This window comes from Solea solea, chromosome 1 (genome assembly GCF_958295425.1).
Source record: "Solea solea chromosome 1, fSolSol10.1, whole genome shotgun sequence".
Taxonomy (NCBI): Eukaryota; Metazoa; Chordata; class Actinopteri; order Pleuronectiformes; family Soleidae; genus Solea; species Solea solea.
In genome coordinates, this window is record NC_081134.1 from 29,173,306 (window position 1) to 29,181,229 (window position 7,924).

A 7,924-nucleotide genomic window follows, 5' to 3' on the forward strand; every position below is an offset into this window, starting at 1 on the left:
TTGAACAGCAGCAGCACAGCCTCATAAATATAAGAAAATCTACCATTCAGCAGGTCACCATTTACCGTGAGGTGAATCGTCAAAGAAGCGGTCAACTGATTCATTGTTTTCGCCGATTAGGCTTGGACAACGCATTTTTTACAATCTATCAGTATCGGGTAGTGTGGCTTACGCCAGACTGCATCTCAAGATTGGGTCTGGGAAAGGGTGTAGTCCCCTCCCACTTCCACGAGGATAGAACTGGTATACTAATGATCCAAATAACGTACGCAGAGCGTCTGAAAACGTGTCAACAAACGCGTAGTCTCTAGGAGCGATGGCTATCTAGTAACGAATAAGTCGCTTAAAATGGAAGCAACAGAAGGACAGCTGCTCTTCGGTGGCCGCCAAGTTAGACGCATACGAAAGGCGCTGTTCGTGGCTTCTCTGTCTTAATCGCATATCAACCCTGCCTCTAGCACAACAAGAGGAAATAACCCATTTGCCAGACTCGGCTGGGTTCACTTTGGCTTGGTATCAGCAGACACTGGCTCCAATAGAATCCAAGAAGAATAGTATCCATCCGCCATGGATATGTGGTGATAATATGTGCTCGGTAGCACAGGTCACTTTTGCTGAAAATCTGCGTATAAGAAGTGATTTTCTCCAACCATTTCTCCACTGCACCAAAACAACTCCGTAAGATAATGTTAATAATGCGAGGTCCACACCATGTTAAGTTAAAAATAGCGGCTACGAGGTGCATTCAATGACCCTCGGAAATGTCAATAGTTTGGGAAAAACATATGCTACTCACAAAGAGCTGGCTGATGATGCATTCACGGAAACTCAAATTGAATCACTAAGTGTACGACTAATGAGAAGTATAATTATGTAAACAATGCAATCATTGATAAAAACATAGTTTTCAATCAACATTTTTGAATTCCTGATGGTTTTTCCTTTGGGGGTGGGGGAGAAATCGAACAACAGCATGGCCTCATACAAATGTGAGGAGCAAAAATCCAACAGTTCATCATTTAAGGTGAATATTCAAAGTCATACGCTCCCTCCTGTGAGCATATGCAGCTCTGCAGGTTGCTTTATTAATTGGTGCTGAACATCTGAAGACTGTGTGGCCACATAGAATCCATGATACTGCTCAGCTCCTGCTACAAAGGCAGTGAATGGCTTCCACAACAGCATCAAGGGATGAGAAGGAATATTTAAAACGCGGGATTAGCATTTTAACATCGCATTCAGGGCAGATAAACGGACACAGACTACCAAGAGATGAGTTGTTCTTTTTTAGATGTGAGAGAATCGCAGCACACGGGGAGATAGAGGCATCTAAGACAACACAGTGACCCTTGGTGTAGCAGGAGGGGGAAAAAAAAAACCAGTGTACATTTTGACGGCATCATAAATCACAGGGCTTGTGGCAGGCAGCCCAATTGTGCTGCGAGGGCAGGTTGAAGGGACCATCATCCCTCCTCCTGTGTCCCCTGGCTGCGTCTGAAGGAAGAAGTGGAACGGCAAGAAGAAGAAAAAAAAAAACATGTCTGCCCCTCCTTGTCTCTTTCTGTAGCAGCATTGATCTCTTGGCGAGTCGGCCACAGTCACAGTGCGGTCACAATGCTGCGGCGTTTCTGATGTAGAATGGAGAAATTGTCTGACACAGAAACGGCACGTGACACCCCCGCGTGCAGGAATGTTTGAGATGGATTGAAATGCACTTAGGGAGGAAGTTTCCTCTGGCTTTGCACTTTCAGAGACAAAGAGAGAGTGTGTAAAAATACTTTGAATATGCATTTGCATCAAATGTGAAGTGAATTTATGCTGTGAATTTTAGGGCTGGGCGATAATGAGGTATCCCCGTCTAAAAAAAATCCTTTTCCAGCACCACTAGACGCAGCAGTGCTTTTTTTTGCTTTTCCATTAGTGATAGTACCTGGTATCTTTTTGTTGGTACCTGCTCTGGTGGGGTTCTAAGCGAGCTGAGAATACAGGGGGTAAAGCAAAGTGCTTTGTCAGTGGCTAATGCTAAAGCTAACACACAGCCAACAACCAACTTAACAAGCGAGTGACCAACATCTTAAAATTAGAACACAAGGTGGTTCAGTTTCTTCACTCACTTTTTGCCCCATCCACTCTGTCACAGAATCACATTTTTGCACAACTAAATATTTCAACTCATAGATTTTAAGTGAACACAAAATTTTTAACAAAACTTGCGTCACAGGAATTTCTACATTTCTACTTCTCACATCTTTGCATTGACAGGTTATTTTCGGCTGTAGCTAGCTAGCTAGCTAGCTAGCTAAGTAGAAACTGATATGAATCCCCGGGAAGGTTAAACTAAAATGTCGTTGTGACAACATATACAATATAAAAGCATAAAGACAAACCCTGACATGAGACCTAGAATGACGGTAAAACTTATGAAGATTTGTTTATCAAAATAACTAAAAGAAAGCTTGAAAAAAATGCATGGTTTTGGACTTTATGCCAATAACTGATTTGCCAATATATCGGGAGTGCTTGGGCCGATAACGAATACCAATATATGTGTATATATGTATATATATATATATATATATATATATATATATATATATATATATATATATATATATTTGTATATATATATATATATATATGTATATATATATATATATATATATGTATAAAATGTACATTTTCCAAGGTAATTTAGTCTCTTCTGCTGACTGATGTTACAGCAGATGTGCATTTTATCAGCCAATATCTGCCGATACTGATGTTGTGCCGATAATAACAAGCATCCCTACTAAAAAACATTAAAAATGTGGTCCTCCCTGGGAACAATAAAACTATCACTGTACCGATCAATGAAGTGTTTTGGTTTAAAGAAAGTTACATATACATATATACATGAATATGTAGATAAATATGTTTCCGTCTACAGGCAGTCCAGAACAGTGGGATGTAAAGATTCACGTGACAAAAGAGGAAAAGAGAAAAAGGACAAAACACTGAGATTTGGCTCTTAAAAAATTGAAAAGCTCTCAGTCAGACTGGTGTGTGGGTTTGGAGGACGGCATGTGGAGATCATCTTTATCCCGACAGTGGAAGTCTCTGGGCTTAGTGATCACAACAAACATGGTCAGCCTGGGTTTCAGCTTTGGTTAAGATGACTCCAGGGAGCGTGGACAGTGGGAGGAGGCCTTGGATTGCTTTTCCTCTCCACTTTTTTTTTTTTGCTTCTCGTCCTCCTCCCACCCACTCGAGCAGCTGTTGACGTGGACCATCACGGGGAATTTGTGCAGTCTCATTCAGACGGAGGCTCGGATTAGGCCCCCGAGCTGCACCGCAGACGGACTGAGACCGCCCCCTTATTAATGCATCCTCCTGTGGCGCTGCATCCATATTCATCTGGACACTTTCAGCGAGTGGTCATCAACGCCGCGGCGTGCTAATCTCCCCCCGATATTAAAGTTACAGAAAGTGATGTGACCAAATTGACAGCTGGAAGAAAAAACAGAGGAGAATGAGGGAGAGAGAGACGGAAGGAAACGGGGGCTGGTCTTCTTTTGCATAATTTGGTTCCTATTAGCGACATCATTCAGTGGCTTTTTTCACATGATAATTTGGAAATCTGGGGTTGCGGCGCTAATCCAGCGGCATTACACTTCACCGAGGGATTACTGAGTGACAACTTCAAGTGAAACGGAAGATGTAAGGGCCTCTTAAGCCATGTTCCCATTAAAAGTCACAGTGCGGCGTGACACTGTGGCAGGCTTCATTGCGCACTTGCCAACTAGTCTGGGATATATATCCCCACCGATAAACGCTCCAACGCTCATAGGGATTTCTGCCGTCGCTTTCTTATTTCTTCACTCTCCGCAGTCAGCCGTGTTTTTGAATTATTATTATTTTTTAGGGCTGCCTCCTATTTTATTTGAGATTATTCAAGGTGTATTTTTTTTAGAGGCTTGTGGGATTTTTAACGCCTCAGAGTCATTTCCGTGTTGACCTCTTTGCTATCGGAGGCAGCGGCAAAGTCATTTGAGTTACAGTAAATCCTCTCAGTTGTTCAGTGGAAATGTAACACATTTAAAAGATTAAACTGTTTTATTCCGTTTTGTCCATTTATTTTTCCGGGAGATTTCTCGTTTTGCTAGTGCCATATCAGTTTTTTTGAATCGAGGAGAGACCATATTATGGATAAAAGGGTGGAGCTATGGGAGATGTGAGGGGTGTCAATCACACCATAGTCACGCCATAAAGAACACTTGACTTTCAGGTCAATTTGACTCTAAATGGGGATCAGAATTTAGTATTGAGTACAGGTCTCAGGGTCAATGAACCCCGATTCTTCCAGCTTTAAATGCCTGAGTAGATGATTAATCATTTTATTCATTAATAAGACCATTGATTCTTTGCTGCTGTGACATTTTGTGTCATTGACTTTCCGTGTTTGAAATTAAGCCCATAAATGAACTGATTTTGCTTTGTGAGCCCAACATTGCTTAAGCTTTTCCGTCAATAAACTGCATTATTTTAAATCAGCACTGATTTATTTCTTTCCTCCGGTACATTTAAAACACAGAGGCAGCTATCATTGCTCTGTGTTCATCTAGGGATGCAAACACAAGTATTTTCGTCTAAATTTCACATAACAAAGAACTATTGATTGTAGGAGATGGATTTAGAAGTATTTCCACAAAACCCCCCTCTGATTGGTCTTCTCTCCATTCATGAAAGATCAAATTAAATCTTTTTTTTTTGTACAAACTGCTCAAAGTTGGTGAATTATTCTGGGCTAAAGGAAAAAAAACAACCTTCATCTCCTGAGCTACAAACCTTAATGACTTGGCCTGGGCGACGCCCCCCACTGGGACGTGACAAATGAGCAGTCAGACAGGCTGTAAACAAGACAACTGTACGCCATTAACTAAACTGCTGTAATTGTAGGTAAACCTGAGAGTGAAATCCCTGCACAGGAAAACAGAGTATGACCTTAAAGGTAAATTATGTATGAAATGTATTTGTGTGAGGTCATAAAACGACCATGACGTGTCACCGGAGATTACATGCAACAAGTAAAATCAGAATATTAGCTTCATTCATAACAGTGGAGGAGCCAATTAAGTCACAATTTTAAAAAAAAAAAGGAAAAAGAGAGAGACGGACGTTTTCAACAGAAAACTGAAGTTTGTAGACGACTCAATCTCCCACACCAAACTCCATAGAGAAAATCTGCGTTTTTCATGTGGACACAGTAGCTGCTGGTCGACTGAGGTGAACGTAAACAAAGGATTTCAAACACTGAATTCACAAAATAACACATGTGAACTTACTGATGGAGCAGTGGATCAACAACTCCTGTGAGCCTTGATGTTAAATCACTGATTTTCTCTATGGAGTTTGGTGTGGGGAATGAGTGCTTTACAAAGTTGTGTTTCCAGTCAGAAAGAGCTGTTTAACAATGATAAAAAAAAACAGTGTACATATTCTTATGATACAGCAAACTTAAGTAGGTGTAGATTTTAATAAGTGAGCCCTTTTTAAGTGGCCAAAATCAAGGTTAAAAGTCAAATATGACTTTAAAACGCAAACGGTAGCAGTTTGCTCAGCATGTTTTGCAAACTCTGGGTTAGAATAAATGTCCGCTTGATATTTACGACCGTCATAACAACACACAGTATGTCCGTTTGTCTTGTAAAATAATTAATTTGGGAATAGCCGAGACATTTTTCGCTCCTTCACATTGTAAACAAGAAGAAGAAGAAGTCATTACCTTCTAAGAATCACCTCATGGGGAGATACCGTTGACCTGAAGTCATATGCAGAGATCACAGGGACACACAGGAGGGCTGGAAAGAGAAATAAAAAGTAGTATATAAAGTATTGTTTGTGACCTGGATATACAGCCAGTTCAGGACACATGGCTCTTTCCCTTCCTTTCCCGTCTGCTGACTGGATCCCCGGAGAGGGACAAAGTAACTGTTCAATCCCAGGTAATTAACTTCACCACGACCCAGGGAACACTCGCACCAGACACCACAATCCTTTAAGCACAACACTCCATTAGTCACATCCCACAAGGCCTCGCAAAGCGGCAGGACGAGCGTGCGGACGCGCACTCGCGATACAGAGACGCGGTCAGTCGGGATGATTTCCTGTGACTTTAATCAGAGCAAAGTGTGAAAACATAAACACACGTGTAGTTTTTTTTCTAAAAAGTAACAGCGCTGACTCAGGTCCTCGGTGTGAAATGGACGTGTTTGTGTTGTATTTGGAAGGGAAAAAACTCCCTCAATGTTCATTAAGAGCTCTGTTATCTTGGCTGCAGGGTAATCTTTTTTTTTAAATATTATACCTCATTTTATTTCATTCAGCTTTTATTTAAGCGCAAAGTCACGCTGAGATTAAAATCTCTTAAGTGATACGCGTCGACCGCTGGAATTCTCTCGCTTCATGTGACATTTTACAGTGAAATGAACGTTAAGTTTTGTACAGTTTTACGTGGTACATTACATTTATGCTGGGGCTGCAAGGAGTTTTCGACAAATCGTTTACAAAATGAATCGTCATCTATTCTGAGTGCTCAAATTTAATTTAAACCCAAATTAAAACAAGTTTCTCTGATTCTTTTTCAGCTTATCAAATGTTTTTTAACATTTTTAGTTTGTGGACCAAAAGAGACGTTCAAGGTCATCGAACCTCTGTACAGTATTGCAGGTGTGGAGAGACTAGTGCGCAATACAACAAATATAGTGCCTTCTGATTTAGTAGTTTTTGTGCCTCCCAAAGTATGGACACACTCCTTTTCAGCTTACCTTTTAAGTGTCTTGTGTATGGCTTCCAACTTAACATGTCATCAATAATCACTCCCAGCACTTTCCCACAATCAGAGTCTGCTAATGTTTCAGAGTTTAACATTAGCCTGTCACAACTAACTTGCTGTAAATCCCAAACCTTTGATTTCACATTAATTAAAAAAAATACATCAAAACTTAGGTAATTTTGTCAGGATTCTTGTCGTTTAACTTTGGAAGCTGACAGACTTATACTTTAGGCTCAGCGAGCCTCAGAGTGACAGGTGCACCAGTAAATCTCCCATTAACAATCTATTGTAACTGAACCAGTTTTTTTCTCTCGCTCCTTTGGCCACATTTTTAAACACAAACACACAAACTTTTACACCACCTTGATTCTGGAAGTTTTCAGGACACTCACAGTGTGGTCGCTTTGTCAGTCGGAGCTACAGTTTTCATTTTACAGTGAGTTGTTTGGACGGTGCATCATGAAGGCTGTTTCCTGTAACTGTAACACACACACACACACACACACACACACACCTGCTTTTCATTTAGCTAATTTGAGTGGAACACACAGTTGTACAGGTTAATTAAATCCTTTTTCCATGTACTTTTCAAAACCATTCAGCCAAATTCAGAGCCTTCAAACGAGTAAATTCAGCATAGCTTCAGCTTCTCCTCTGAAATGGATTTATTCTATGTTTTCTCCCAATTTTAAACATGTGAGTCACACATGCTAGTTCATATTTATATCTAAATATAAGTGAAGAATTTTGTTAACTTCTCCAAACGCAGGTTTATTTATTTCACAATGAACTGTACGTAAATTATTCCTATCAACGTTTTTTTGTGTGAAGGTTTTACTTGGTGAGAGCATGAATTGTTTGGAGTTACCTGACATCATGGTGGAGTTTCCTGTTCCTGGTCCAGCCAAAAAAGGCGGGGCTTAGGGGCTGAGGAGGCCCAACTGATCGGGCTGCACCATGTGTTTCCACGTCATGGGGGAAACACATTATATGACAAATATGACAAATTATATGACAAATTATAACTTAAACAACACACTGGTGTTTAAGTTATAATTTGTTGACCTCTTTTATAAACCTAATTATTTAAGTGGTTTATTGTCCTTTGTGTGT

The 7,924-nt window shown here is 40.4% G+C and overlaps 1 protein-coding gene across 1 annotated transcript in view; it reads right to left on the reverse strand.

The window, feature by feature from the left end:
* Positions 1-7,694, reverse strand: part of LOC131472318 (cadherin-6-like) — a 113,255-nt gene extending 105,561 nt beyond the window's left edge. The window contains exons 1-3 of the mRNA XM_058649384.1: positions 7,680-7,694; positions 7,204-7,290; positions 5,762-5,837 (exon numbers count right to left, since the gene is read on the reverse strand). The gene's annotated coding sequence lies outside the window, so the exon portion shown is untranslated. The remainder of the gene's footprint in view (positions 1-5,761; positions 5,838-7,203; positions 7,291-7,679) is intronic.
* Positions 7,695-7,924: the final 230 nt, after the last annotated feature.